Raw genomic sequence first — 15533 nt, 5'->3', positions numbered from 1 at the left:
CGGGGGGGGGGGGGGCGGGACAGGGGGAGAGAAAGAGAGAGATCTTTTCAGTTTTGCCAATAAGGCTCTCTTGTTTTTCTTTCTGATATTATTGTTCTTTTTTTTTATAGTTGAAGAACACAGAACTATGACTGGTCTATAACCATCCTTATTACATATGATTAATGCAAGATCGATGACCAATACAATATCAAAAAATCCTGACAAATTTAAATATAACTTAAAAATCATAACTAGGATTTTATGCTATAGCAAGGATGAATAAATCTGGGAAAGGGAAAGCTTTCCAGAAGGAATTACGTAAATTAAGTGAAATGTTCAAAGTAAGATAATTTTTTTTTTGTCTGATCAGTATCCTCAGAGAGAAACGAGATACATTTTATTTCTGAGCAATATCTTTTTGTTTACATCCGCTCAACTCATTAACACAGTAAAAGAACCAAGATCTTGTACTAGAACTGATGAAATAATTGCTGCAAGCTGAATGTTTAGACATATTGTACAAGTTAAATGTACAAAATTCATCCATTAGGATCCCTTGTGCCCCCATTTTGTCATTCACTCCCAATTAGGAATTTTCTGTAGAACAAACAAACAAAAATCCCTCAAGGACTGATTCTTCACGGTGTTGAGTGTATTGAGATGGCCTTGCTTCAACTGAAGTCATCTCTCAGAAGTTCACGCGTTTGTTCAGGCTGATGTGCTGGAGTCTCCTATACCTACGATAATCATTGAGGCGTTTTGATATTTTTCCATTATTGTTGTTGTTCTCACCACCACTATTTTTTTTTTTTTAATGTGTTTGCATTACATTACATCATTTCTCTATGGCACAGAGTTGGTTTCTTTTTATACATTTACACATAACTCATAATGGTCAATAAGCTCTAATGGGCTTTTCGAGTCTATTAAAAAAGTTCACGTTTCTCGTAAGTAGGTCTGTGGTAGGTCCACACCAGTGTGGAAGTTGGAAGAGGGCTGTTCTCCTGCAGCTTTCTTTTTCTTCCAAGTAGCTTAGTATAAGCCACAAGCATGTTATAAACTGTAGCAGTCTGCGATACCTCCTAACTGCTACTCTAGCTTAGGGTAATCAGAGTACCTAACTGCATCTTTCATGATTTTCACAGGCTTTTATTGCTGAAAATTTTGAAGTGGTTTCAAAGAATTTGCTGTATTTAACACAGATGAGGGCCTAGCCATACTGAAAAATCCTGACCTTTTGCAAATAAATGGTATTCAGCATCCCCTGCAATGCAAGGAGGACTTGGGCTCCGTATGGAATCCTACTAGCAATTTTCTTAGCCCTTTCTTCTTCAGTCAGTCTTACTTTTGATGGTATAACTTGTTTCTTTTAAATTATAACAGTAACAGTTTAGGATGAACCAGTGATAGATATGATTCTACGTATTTATCCTCTGGGTTGGTGGAAGATGAAATATTAGATAACATTTTGCAATTATGCTACTGTCAAGTTTAGGTTTTATATGGTGAGAAGCAATACAATATTTCAATACGAAAGTATGTACTAGTGTTAAGTGGGTGGAGGCGATAATTCTGATGAAATGAAATCCCTATAAAAGTCTGTGTAAAACTAATTCATCCTCTTGAATAGCTGCTGCAGTGTACCAATGAATTTAGGTAGTAGCCTTGAGGTTTCAAGAGGAAATGAAGGGAAGTTTGTTCTTTGCCCAGAACAACTCCAGAGTAACGTTAATCGCTATCCTGATAAAGCAGCTAAGCAAACTTTAAGTTTCAGGTATGGTTTTAATACAGTGATGTCAACAGACTCTGTGGTTTCCAACAGGGCCTTGTAGAAGATGCCAGATGCGGTGCTTGCCAAAATAGTGTGTAAAGGACAATGTTCACCTGCTTCTCTTGCCATTTTTTGAAGGTACCTGGCACCCAACTCTTGTTTTACAGGACAGTTGGATTGCTGTTATGTTTTGCTAGGACATGACTGTGCATAGCTAAAGGGTATCTTGTGCATGAATCTCTGATGCCCAAAGCACTCCTACTTTTACGTAAAAAGGCAAATTAAGGGAGGAACTTAGTGAGTTTAGAAAGGAGGATTTTTCCAGTCAGCAAAATGACTGGAAATAAATGCATTGATTAATTAAAATCAGTGTGTCTACTCATGGAGTAAGGTACTTGAGCATGATATATATGAGGAGTTATTACACCGGACTCTTTGATCGCTTGTTTTGAGAATTAAATGTAAAAGTCTCATTCTCAGTCTCAAGGTTGAATACAAATCTTCATGAGCCTGCCCCTATAAAGTTGTGTCCTGTCACTTTCCCCATGCATTCAAAACTTTCAGTGAGGCCTAACTCACAAATCCCTTCCCTTAACCTCCTGTTTCTGTTGCTACATGTGGAGTTAACCCCCGTGAAAATTTACTAATGTGAGTCTTTTCCCAGTCTTCCTATAAATCTCTCCCTCTTACAGTGCCATATAAAATTGGTTGACTAAAGATTAAATGCACAGTACTTGCATGCTGGTTAACCATCATAGGAATAATTAATTGTAACTATTCCCTTTCATGCCAAAAGAGTTATTATACATGCTCCCTTGGAGAGATAATATGAATTGTTTTACCAAATATTAGATATTTATTTAGGGCTATATCTTTAATTTGGAGGTTTGTTATAAAGTGTCAGGAAATCTATTTATATCAAGGAAGAATTTATAAACATTCATTTTGCAACAATTCTTATGGAAGGTTTCCAAGTGGTTATTGGATGTTTCCAGACAAAAACATTTTTCTTCCCCAATAAAGAGACATAACCAAGACAATTGTGAACCGTTCAAATTAAGACATACCAAGAAATGTAGTACTGATGATATTCATGAAGGAAATTGCATGAAAAAATAAGCAAAAAGAACAAATTGTCTTTCTAAAACAGGAAACAAGACACATCTTTTTACGACCACCACATTTTATGGTTTCATCTGGGAAAAGTAGTTTACAGTGTAGGGCAGTAATAACAAGGATTCTGAATTAATTCATAGGCAAACAGGTGGGAATCAATGCAAGGGAATGGGAAGTGACATGTGGAAGAAGAGTTTACCCAGCAGAAATTAATGAAAGAAATTGCCACTTGGTGCACTGAACACAGAGCACTGCTGACTGACAGAGCTGAAAGGGTGTCACACAAAAAAAACCCTCAGAGAAATCAGTCTCATACTGTTTTCAGTCCCTTTTGGCTAGTCAGGTGGGGAAAGGTCCCCCTCAGTTGCTCCCTGCAGCAGCTGATCCTGCTGCTGGGTGCTCGCCCCTGATCCTCTGCCTTTTTTTTTTTTAATTTTTTTTTCCTCCTTAGGGTTTTGTACCTTTTTGTGTCGGTGTTTGCCTTTTAAATCTTACAGCTGCTAACTATGCCCACATCAGCAGTGAGAACAGTTTGTCCCAAGACTGTGTAGGACTGCGGGGAAAGAGGAAAAAATGCCTCCCACATCTTCCTCCAGCGATTAAGTGACGCAACTTCTCTATGACTGAATTTCAACACCAGACAAAAAGATGTGCCAGCTTCCCTAGAGTATTGATATATCCGTGTGGGAATATGAGATAGGTCCCCGTGCAAAGGATGGAGGAGCAGGGGATTAATGGACACTTCTCAAAATTATTCCCCGGTCTCATCTTTTTATTGAAATTGTAGTAAAATATAAGGTGGAAACCAAAGCCTAGGAATGTGATGTGTATTTAAATGATGGTGGGTTTGCCTGTGGTTCCGTTGTCAGTCCAGGATGAAGCCCGACTGTATAAGTAGCCAAGTGAACTATGACAGAGCTTTGGGTGGCTTCAGCGGGACCACTTGCACTCAGCAGTTTGCTGAATTTGAATCTTAATTCTGGTGTTGGTTTGCATTTAGGATTATTTTTATTCATGATATGGGATTGCCCCTGTTATCAGTCCTCAGCAGACTTTTTGAAAAGAATTTTTAGTTTCAGTTATAGGCAACTCAGTTAAATGCCATTTGTTTAAGGTTTTCCTTCACTCCTTAGCGGTATCCAATTAGTAGTAGAAGGCACTTAACTTCTATCAGTTAACCATGGCTTTACTGACCTATCATCAAAATTTTAGCAGAATCTCTATTTGAAACTACTGCCAAGTTTCCCAATTTTAATGAAAATATTAGGAAGAGGTGGGATTACACAGTAACTTTGCTGCCTGCATCAGTTGATTCAACTGCTGTTTCATCCTGGTGCCTTGAACTTCGTATATTATTACAATGGCTTTCATGTCTTTGATTTATATGTGACTTTAGAACATAACTGTTTGCACGAATCTAAGTTTTAGTTCTGTGTTTTATTTTTAGATGTATTTTCTTGGTAATTGAAAGCTGTGATGGTACACTAAGGAGAACGGTAGCATAAAAGAATCAGCTTGCGGTGATTCCAACATTTCACTTCTTTGAACCATCAGTTGGCTGCATGATATGTAGCAATTTTGCTTTGAAACATGGGATTTCAGTCCATAATCTAATTATTGCTGATTTAGAAAGTAATTTAAATTAATTTGAAAATAGTATTAATGATTTTTCAGATAAATTAGCTGAATAACAGGAAAAATGGATGCTATTTTTCATCATTATATGGTTGCTTTGGTTGCATTTGGTTTCTCAGTTTTATTCATTTGTTATGCTTTTTAAATTACACTAGTAAAATACATGAACCAAAACCCCTACATAGCACTGAAATTATAGTTTCCTTAAAAAAAAAATTAAAAATGCATAAGGTAGATACAAACTCAGTTCTTAGTAAATAGAATTGTGTAATTGTTTATAATGAATTTATTGTTTGTTTGTTTGTCTGTTTAAAGGACCCATGTCCTACGTTTTACATTTATTTCCGAATTGTCATGGTTAGGCTGTGTTCAGAAAATGAACATGATCTGTGTATAAACAAAATATACAATACACACACACAAAATACACAATATATACAATGTAAATAGTATAGACATACAATAACGTGATATTAACAGAGGATATACAGATAATATTGATAAACAAAGGAGTACCAATTCAACAAATCTTCATTTTTTGCACATGTACTAGCAATTTTTTATTATATTTAGGCTGGTATTTTCCTCTCTAAGAAATTGATATGGTCAGAATGAGAGAAGATTATTCAAAGGATTCAAAGATTCAGCAATCCAAGTAATATTATCATCTTTTATTTCTCATGAACCTGTATTCTAACTAAAAAAAAAACCCAGAATAGGAGCCCAATTCATATAGCTGTATTTCTAATTGTGAATCCAGAAATGCAGTCCCTCAGCTTCTTTCATATTGAGCACTGTCTATGCGTAAGAGGGCATTGCAGTTAAATATGCAACCCTTTCCTCCCCCCACGGTCAGTAATCTGGCTATTTACCTTTAAAGAAAGAAAAGAAAAAAAAAGGCGATACAATAAATAACGATAACAGATCCTTATAGTGTAATTTCTTTTATAACTCTTTCTATGAATGGCTTTCAGCAGTGATTACATCTCGGCAATTGAGTCTACTCCTTAAGTGGACCAAAGTATCAGAAAATTTGTAAATCCGATTTTAGTGTAACAGAGGTAATTAAAACACTATATATAAATGACAGATTAAAACTGGTGGTTTACTGTAGTCTGAGGTTATCTGCAGTTTTATTTTTCTGGCTGTGTATCACTTTGAAAGGCTGAATATGGGAGATGTTTGCTGCCTCCCATCCCTGCTCCCCCGAACCGCAGCAGATCCCTTCCCTTCCCTTCAGTTACACTACGGCCTTTTTCAGGAGGAGGGAGCCTAAGCACATCAGTGAAGGAAGAACAAGAAAGAAACAACCGGAACCTCTCAAGCAGTGTTTCGGCTGAAGAATACATTGTGGGGAACCAAATTCACATAAGGCCAAATAACGCCTGGATTAGGCTTTCTGAAAGCAGATGGATCATACCACTCTTGTTTAGCTCCCCTCGGGTACCACACTGAACCAGAGTCAGAGCTTGGTGTGATCTGTGCTTCTCTTACCTCTCCATTTGTTTCTTCCTCGCAAAATAGTGGGACTGATACTGTAAAACAGAAGATATAGTCAGGGGGTGAAGTTTTAGTGGAGGTGGTTTTTATATTTTTTTTTTCGTATGTATATTTTTATATATATACCATCTATCCTTCTTAGGAATTTTAAGGTAAATTTTAAATGGCTCTTCTCATGTTGATTTTTCTCTGGTGATTGCAAAAGTGTTAAATATCTGACTCCATGTGTTCATAACCTAATGAAATGTGTAAGGTTGAGATACTCAACAACAAAAGCCCAATTGCACTCTGGTGACAGCAGTGGGACTTGTTTCCATAGTCTGTAATACTCTAATAATGGAGGGTAATACCAACCGAAATGTTATATCCACAGAAGACCAGTCTTTCTTTACTGCAGTTACAAGCGGAAAGTAACCAAATGTCAGGGTGAGATCTGTAAAGATGATCAGTTTAGGTTTGAGGTCTCAGAAGTGAGTTGGAGGGGGCATTTAATTCTTCAGTATGTCCATGAATTTTTCTAGTTGTTCATCTTTGTTATATGTGTTTTAATACCATTCTCATTCTTTCTCTTTTTTTTTTTTTTTTTCTTTTTCCTTCCATCCATCCATTGTCACGTGTCGCATTCTGATTACAGTCTGTGTAATCGTTACCACCGTGTGAAGGCAATTCCCCACAGCACCAGGTACGGTGTCACATGTCTCTGGAAACATGTATGTGTGTTTTCAAACCTTTTCAGTGTTGTGCATCGTCATAGCAAATTTCTTTTACATTAACCTCTTTTCTTCCTCTCTTCCTTTCCCATTAGATATGAACTAACATTCCTGCAGGAAAGGATTTTTTAAATTAATTCCTTTTTTAAAAATTTTTTTTAATCTAATGCTCTGGAACAAGGAGGTACTGTCTTTCTTATGGGCTAGAAAGCAGTACTATACAGGTTTTTGATTGTCCATAGGTCATGGCCCGGACCCTGTAATCTTTTTAGTGGATTAACATCTGCTATGAAGTTTCATTTTTGAAAAATCCCTGAGCTGCATTGTTCAGTTAGTTCTTGTGATTGTGAACAGTTTATATTAAATGCTTGATACTCAGCTGTAGTTTTCACTTCTGCAATGGCAAACACTGATGAATAAATTAGTACTTTTGTCATTCCTTATTGTTCTAGTTCTATGTATCCAAACTGTCATTCATCGGTGTTTATGTGGCTTTCAGAAACATGTTATGTGCAGATTGCTATATGGATAGCTGATTATTATTTTTTGTTGAGAAAGTAGCAAGATCCTGAAGATGCTCATTTACATGCAAATTTTTATAAACTTTCTGTGGATGTTTCTGAACATCACTGGCTTGTAGCTTGATTACTTTTGCACTTTGGCAGAAGAAAATTTCGTTAAAGAGCTGCTGCAAGTAAACTGTTGTTGGTGATAATGGAAACCCATGTCTTACAACCTATTTTTCAGGAATAAAAATTAATGTAATTAATGAAAGTGAGTTCATGAGCTTATGCACATTTATTATACATAGACATGTTAAACATGAATGATGTGTTTCTAAGCATTCTTCTTACAAGAAATAAGAAAGAACAAGAGTTCTTTCTAGATGCAAGTTACAAAATCCAGAGCTGGTGAAAATGAATGTAACCCAGTCGCTTCTGACAGTGACACATCTCATACACCATCTGAAATGCCAGTCCTTTCTATTTAACATTTGTTTTGGAACGACTTACAGTCCTTATGACTCTCTAAGCTGCAGTGTTCCTAGAGGTGTAACTTTTTCTGAATGAGAAAAAAAATCTTGAAAATTAAAGCGTGACCATTTCTAGGCTCTTTACTCAACTCTTGGCTTTTCCATTCTTAACTTCAGTGTCTCTGCAACAACTTTAATAGCATAATCATTTTCCCATGTAAACATAATTAACTTGCTGTATAAGTTCCTCTTTTGCTAGGACAGTAGGAGCTCTTTTGTCTGTCCCCTCAACTTCAGACTGTAAAATGGTAATAAATATTAGGAAGTCAAAAAATGGAAGTGGCAAGTACTTCTTTTTAAAGTAATACTCTGAAATAGCTGGATTTATGTGTACAACTTTTTCTTGTATTGAGTGATAACATTTAGAGCTGCTAAGGTTCATCTCAGTACCTCATTCATAAGCTTACGTAGAGTTATTCAGGATGTATATTGCCATAAATAAGACGTGGTCCTAAATAGCTGCAAGCTGCAGCTTTGTAGCATGCAAACGGCAAGGTACATTATTGCGAGGTCAAACCTAAATGAACTATCATTGCTTCCTTGTTATGTTCCAACCTGTATAATTACATTACCTTAATGGATTTTCCCTACTTATTAGTAAGGTAAAAGATGTGAGATATAAAATTAGCTATTACTTGCCTCAATTAAGCCAATGGATAAGGATCATGGTTCAGTTATGGTAATCACATGGGGTAATAGCTTTGTTATGGTACCTGCTGTAGAATCACATTTTGCAAAAGCACAAATGTAATTTGATTTAAAATAATTAAAAATTGATTTGTTTTGAACAGTGAGCTTCCTAGAGAAGGAAGAACTGGAAACATTGAGATAACTAGAGATTATTGTAATGGATGGACGAATAGTTGTATGACTGTGATTCTAATCCCACTGGTAGGCTCGGTGATTTTGCAGCACTCTTGGATTCACAGTATAAACAGTATTTGGGTCACGAAAGCGCACAGTATACCTGTCATGTACTTAAAAGAAGATTTAAATCTGTTTGCAAATTTAAACAATCCACTTTTACTAGGGTTTTGCAATCTCAAGATCACTCCTGAAGTTCAGGCGGCTCCTTTTGTGATTTATGAGGACCATATAATTCCAGCAGCTATTTGATTTTTTTTTTTTTAGTGTAACCTTTAGTCTGTTGGTCAAAGTTCAGTAAATTGTAGGCATTGAAAATCATTTGGAAAGTGAAGATACATGATAATGGAGGAGGAGAACAGGATTTGCATGAAACACTCAGGTCTGTATTTTGCTTCTGGGAACAGTTTGAGAACAAACAGCAAAGCCTCAACTTGTAGCACTGCTTACAACAGTGCTAATAAAATCTACAAAATAATTCTGCCTATTTTCTGCATTATATATTGCTAGTAAGAGAGTCGGGCAATTCACACAAAAATGTTATTATACTGTATGGATCATGAATTTGCAGTGAGTTGAGAAAAAGAAAAGTTGTGTTTAGCTACTGTTATTTAAATTCCAATCCTGGTAATCTAAGCCTTCTCTGATTATATTAGTTAGTATTACATTATTTATCACAAATATCCCTTAAATGATGGCATAGAATAGGCTAGCACTTTTTAGATGTAATCGGTACTAAATGAGGCTATGCAAGGGGTACTATTTGTATCTGCCCTATGCTACTGAACTTTTTGTTCTGTATATTTTCACTTGTAAAGCCTTTTTCTTTGGTCACATCTTGGCAATTTGAGCGACCTCACTGAGATTGTATGGATATGGCTATTGGCATTTAAATACTTTCTATTTTTATCAGTGCTGCTTTTATTCCGTTTCTAAGACACATAATAAATGTATTTGTTCATGAGAATGGAATGCCATATAATTAATACTGTACTTTTTCATTAAACAGTATTTCGTTGATATTTCAGGTTATATCAGATGTTATTCTGTGATGAAATTGTGAGACTTCAAAGTACTTTTTTCAACCAGATCATTAAAAACCTGCCAGAGGATTTTCTTACGAGGCTGTTTTGGATTTATGCAGAACATATTAAATTCTAAAAAAACCCCAAACCCCCAAAGACTTAACTTAAAGGACATCTCTGTAGTTCTACTCATGAAGCAGCTGAAATTCTACACAGTTATAATTTTGTGGAAAACCATCAAATCAAATCTATCTCTAATTTTATTTTAAAAAGAAAATACTACTCGAGTTTCTCTGAAAATCTGCTTGTGAGTGAATTCGAAATGCACTGGGAGTATGAATGCTTAATGGAATTAGTGCAGGCACTGAGTCATGGTGATCAGATGTTCTCTATTCACAAGTAGTATCTTTTAGAAAGACTAATTTTTGTAACTCGGAGCGTCGGTCCCTTTTGTTTCAGATTTTAATGAAACAATTCACTTTTGGCATACCACTGTAATGGACAAATGCCAGAGGATAGAAGCAAAAGGCAGCATGTTTCATTAAATCTAAACAATAGATAAGTGATATTCTAAGTCAATTTAAATGTCATTCTTGTTGTTTTCAAGTCTAGTCGGAGTCCTTTAGAGATCTTAATTGGTGTTTGTCAGGACAGGCTGGGAAGAGGAACATGTCCCCATTTGCTCGGTACATGCTGCTGCCCTGCGCTGCTGCAGTTAGGTCGGCTGAACTTCATACAGCTTTTGATTCTCTTGCTGTTTTTTACAGTTCTAATTTCAAGCAGTTTATTAAATGAGGGTAAACTTCTCATGGCTCAATGTATTCCTGTGAGCCTTTGATAATTGGAATAATCACTTCATTTCCATTTCCACTCATCTAAGCTATTTAAGAAGATACTACAGTAGGCTGAGGCAGTGAATGTTTTCTTTCCAGCCGTATGTCTGTTATGCAGTATAACTGCAAATCAAAGCTAGACAGCGTGCCACTTACTACTTCCAAAATGTGTCTCTCCCACAGAAGTTATTTATGCATACTGCTAATTAGCCATCGAGATTTTTTTTCCACTGGAGGACAACAGATCCACGTGCATGACACCACAGAAGGTCTTAAAAGTGTGGGCAAGAACGTCTATGTCCAAGGCCCCAGGTCTCCTGCTTCTCAGCAGGACATTCTGGCTCTTGGTAATAATTTACATTTTAAGGTAAGAATAGTGCCACGGGTGTTTGTGGCTTGTAATTTCAGGTCATTTCCTGAAGGAGGGTGTGAGTGAGTTTAGGCAGGATCAATATGAATAAAACTTTATTCCGGGAAAATGTACTGCCTTCTCCCATGTTCACCACTCACAGTATTCACAGAGAGCTGATGAGCCTTTGAAATTGGCTGTATTTAGGGCTTTCCAAAGTAGCAATTGCGTCTTATTTTGGTTTCTTTTGTTTCATTTCTTAAACATAATTTATTTATTTTTTGTTTCAGATATTTCATCCAGGAAAACATGTGCTTCTACTAGCTGGTCTAATAAAGCCTTCTCATTTTCCTCAAGTATTTTAATGTATATTTATCACAGAATCATTTAGGTTGGAAAAGACCCTTAAAATCATTGAGTCCAACCATAAAGCAGAAAAACCCGCACATATAGAAATAATATAAGGGAGATATATGTCTGCTCAGAGATATAGCACTTGCTTCAAATAAATAACAAGTTGGTGAGAAATCAACGAGAGATGTAACAATTAAATGTAGTCAAATGTCAGTAATTGGGAAAAAATACAGATATTAACTGAGGAATATGACAGAGAGCAACCATGATAGAGAAAAAGTTGTTACTGGCAATCCAGCTGACCTGCATAGGACATAAAGAGATTGTAAGCATGAGGAGCAAAGTGAAAGTTGTCATTAAATCATGGCTATAGGTATTTTAAGGACGATTTTAGGTAGAATCAAGATCTCAACACCCATACTGTTATTCGAACTTTTACTCTCTTCCCCCTTCCAGTTCTTCTACTTCTCCTCTTCTCTCCTCTGTTGCACGTAGCTCTAGCGGCCAGCCTCACTTCAAATGCAGTTTCTTGTTTTATTCAATTGCTAGTCTTTGTAATGCCAGTTTAGGACTAATGTCTACTGAGTGCCCTCACCTCAAAGGTCCTAAATTGTGCTCTATATCACTTGTGTTCTTTCTGAGCCCATAAATCTCTCGCTGACCCTCTGCCAGTACCAGGGCCTCTTAGTAGGAGCTTGGAGATGAGCGACTTCAGTCACGCAGCTGAGGAGGGCATGAAAACAATATTGTTTAAGACATGACCCCCTAGGGGTCTGCCTTCCCCTTCTCCTCCTGTTTTGCACCAAGAGTGAGAGGCTTCTGCCCTTCTCTCCAAAAGCTGATGGGGGTTTCTCCCTCGCCAGGGAGGATGCTGTGCCCTGGGGTACCCCATGGGTGCAAACGTTGCAGTCCTGAGTCAGCAGCTGTAGCGTGAGAGGGGATTACCTCCCCTTTCAGCAGGCAGTTTATGAAGCACTCTTGAGAACTAAATAAGGACTCCAGATGCCTAATTAAGGATTATGGATTTTCTCCAGGGCTAGGCATTTGAAAACAAGTTGCCACCTTGTCCGTCATTAGCTCATCTAAATCTTTCTTACGAGTCTGTCTAAATCTTTCTCGGAGTGTACCTTGCAGTCAGGTGCAAAAAGGGTTACAGGAGGCAAAACAGGCAGAGAAAGAAAGAATGGGAGTGAAAAGAATTCTGAGAGGAATCTGAAAGGATACACATGAGTAAAATTCACTTCTGTAGCACTTAGAATGAAGAACACCTTTTTCAACAAAACTTCTTGCATCATACTATGGTAGAGAACTCGGCAGCAAATCAGTGCTGGGGACTTGCAATGGCAGTATTTGGGAGAAGGGATCATTGCAGTACTCTTCAGAGGATTTTACCACGCCGTTTCTTTCAATTTCAAAAGAAGATATGCAGAGCGTGAAGTTGATATGTGTATTTATATACTAATTTAGGAAGCTCCAGCTTTATGGAAACTTCAGCAGCATGTTTAAGGGGCAATGATTTATTAGCTATTATCAAGGAAATCTCTGTAAGCAGGAAGGAAAAATTGCAAAAGTTGTGAAGAAGATGAGGCAATAGAGGAGAGAAGGAAAGAACTCAAGCTCACAAGTACATATTTGATTCCAAATGTTGGAGGGCCAAAAATCCTAGTGAGGGTGAATTAAAACATTCAAATAAAAGAGTAAAACTCAGAATGCAACCTGAACCTGGGATAATAGTATCGTCTATGATAACGGTATGCTTTCAGGTTGTTTTTTTATATTTCCAGTGTAGTATGAACAAAACCATTAAGTTCACATTTCTACTCTTAGGAAAAGGAGAACTATGGTATTTAAATAATTCTACAAATTAGCTTAAAAAGCCCTTCAGTTGAATATCTTATTATTGGCAGTAATGCTTCTCTGCATTCTCTGACCAATGGAGGACATTTTAAATATGAAGTGTTATCTATATGTAACCTTTCAAAAGAAGGTGTAAGTAGGGGTAAATGATAGTCATGCATATGTCATTGGCCATAGCAGAAAATGGTAGTCAGAAGCTTATTCATTTTCATATAAAAAAGATGCTGTCACACTCTCAAACATGCCTATACAATGTTTTATGGGATCATTTTTCATACCTGTTTTCTGTTTCACAGAAACAGCACAGATTGAATGGATTCTTTTTGAAATAAATTTCAAGTTTATTTTTAATCAATAGCAAATCAGGGATTTGGTTTACAGAGCAGCTGTGCCATAAATTATAACAGCATGAATCAGGTAGAGAGATTTTGACACTCCTGAAGACAGGAATGAGCAGTCAAGGGACAGACAGATGGGAAACTTGTTTGACCAGCTTCATTGGCAGTCACAAAAACAATGTGATTTTACATCTTCAGAGGGGTGAAAAAAGTATTCCTTTAATATGTATATACAAACTTTGAATAAGATTGTGCAAAGGACCATGGAGGTACGTGATTTAGGTCTAAATAAGAGTTCAGCCAAGCTTCCAGGATTAAAACACACTGAATAAGACCGAAATAGGAATGTTGTGACAGCACTGCCGGCACCAGTGCTACTACTCCATGCAAAGTTCTCTTAGTGGGCTTAGTAGTCAAGACCGGTTGTGTTTTTTTTATCAGGGTTGTAATGCAGTCTTTTGGGGGGAGCAGAAAAGAGAGGCAAACATAACGGTATAATTTTAAAGATTTACTGAACTGTGCAAATTTACAGTGAAAGCTGTGGATTTACAGGACTCTCAGCAGTACAGAACGCAATGGGAATGGCTAGTTGTTTCAAATATTCAGCATTTTTTTAAGCTGTTCAGTCAACTAAGTTCTTAAGAAAACATACTGAGCTCTTAAAAGGGCAGTGAAAATGTTATTTTTATGTGAAGCAAAATATGCTGAGATACAAACAAAAATGTAATATGCAATAAATACAATAGGCTATTTATTAGAAAACCGAGAAAGAATCACTTTCAATATGAAGGAAGTGCATTATACACTGCAGTGGTACTGAAACCATACACTTCTCAAATTAGATTTACACTTCAGATTAGAAAAATGAGTTGAAAGCGTGTTGGGAAATGTGAAATTTTCCTTGGGAGCTTAATGGCTTATTTGCATAAAACAAAAAATAATCAGACAAACTTAAGACTGGCTTTTAAAGTATACACCAAGGAAAATGTATACTTTACTCTTATATTGTTTTAACAAAATCTTTAATTGTCCTCACAGTGTGGTGGTGTTAAAATGTGTGTGATGGTTAGGTAATGAGATGGGCTGTTTAATAAGGCATTAAGAAATAAATAACAGATGTGTTAATAAACAGTGAATCAATCTATACAGTGTAAAACAGGTGAAGAAGTGTCCTTAAAGACTGATGCACTACAGTGTGTCATTTTTCACTTAAATCCCTGTTCCAATTTAAGAACAATGGTAAGACATTAGTAAGAGTCATATTAATTGTATTAATAACTTACACTTTTATTAAAATATGTGTGAGTAATAAGAAAATACTTTATTACTAAAATCTGCTTTTTTTGTTCTTGGGAGCAATTTAGATTTGCAGAGCTTGATGGCACATTAATCCTCTATTAATTCTGGTCCAAATGAACTTGAGCTTGTCTGTGTTGTTGTTTAGGTATTTCAGGAAGTCAGATAATCTAAAGCCATAGGCAAAGATTTCATAAGATAGTTCCAAAATCAAGCCATTGGAAACATCTACTTTTTCCCTCTCCTCAGTAAAAGACAAGTTCCGTATGCCTTTCTCTCACTCTTGGCTCTTTCTACTTACTTCTTTCCTCTTTTACACAGTTCAAACTTTGCCTTGCCCATTTTCTGTATTGTAAAAGACATAGAGGTCGTGTATGATTTCAAAAGAGCTCAGATGGGTTTTGCACCCTTACAGGGATAAATAAATTTGTAAGTAATTATACACTGTATGTTATTTTTTTGAATGTTTTTGTTACCGTAAATCGGCAGATGAAGAACTCTCTAAGACTCAATTTTGGAGTTTTAGAAAGCAGACATTCTTTATTATGGCGCTGGGTGCAAGGTGGAATTTCCACAAATCAAGCACACCTATGGCTAGATCACCGTTACATTTATACACAAAAATTATAAGGTAGTACACTCCCAGTTACAATGATTGGTTAATGATTTACATATAATTATAATATCTGCTGTGTCATTCTCTTCTGTTACTACGCTTGCGCGGGGGAAGGGTCTTCACCTGGGCAAGGGTCTTCTTGACCTGTGGGTGTGTTTTTTAGTATTATAATGAAGGCAGTTCACTTCAGGACACCTTAAAAGTAGGTTTTGTTGCCAAGTTGGCCAGCTAGATATCTACCTTGCCAGGTTGTC

The 15533-nt window shown here is 36.6% G+C and overlaps 1 protein-coding gene across 1 annotated transcript in view; it reads left to right on the top strand.

Moving 5' to 3' along the window:
- Positions 1-15533, top strand: part of CCSER1 (coiled-coil serine-rich protein 1) — a 670454-nt gene that overhangs the window by 554792 nt on the left and 100129 nt on the right. The gene's annotated exons all lie outside the window — the stretch shown is intronic.

Source organism: Pygoscelis adeliae, unplaced genomic scaffold, assembly GCF_000699105.1.
Source record: "Pygoscelis adeliae isolate BGI_AS28 unplaced genomic scaffold, ASM69910v1 Scaffold67, whole genome shotgun sequence".
NCBI lineage: Eukaryota > Metazoa > Chordata > Aves > Sphenisciformes > Spheniscidae > Pygoscelis > Pygoscelis adeliae.
Note: the sequence above shows the minus strand (reverse complement) of the source record. Positions and strands in the feature narration are given on the sequence as shown.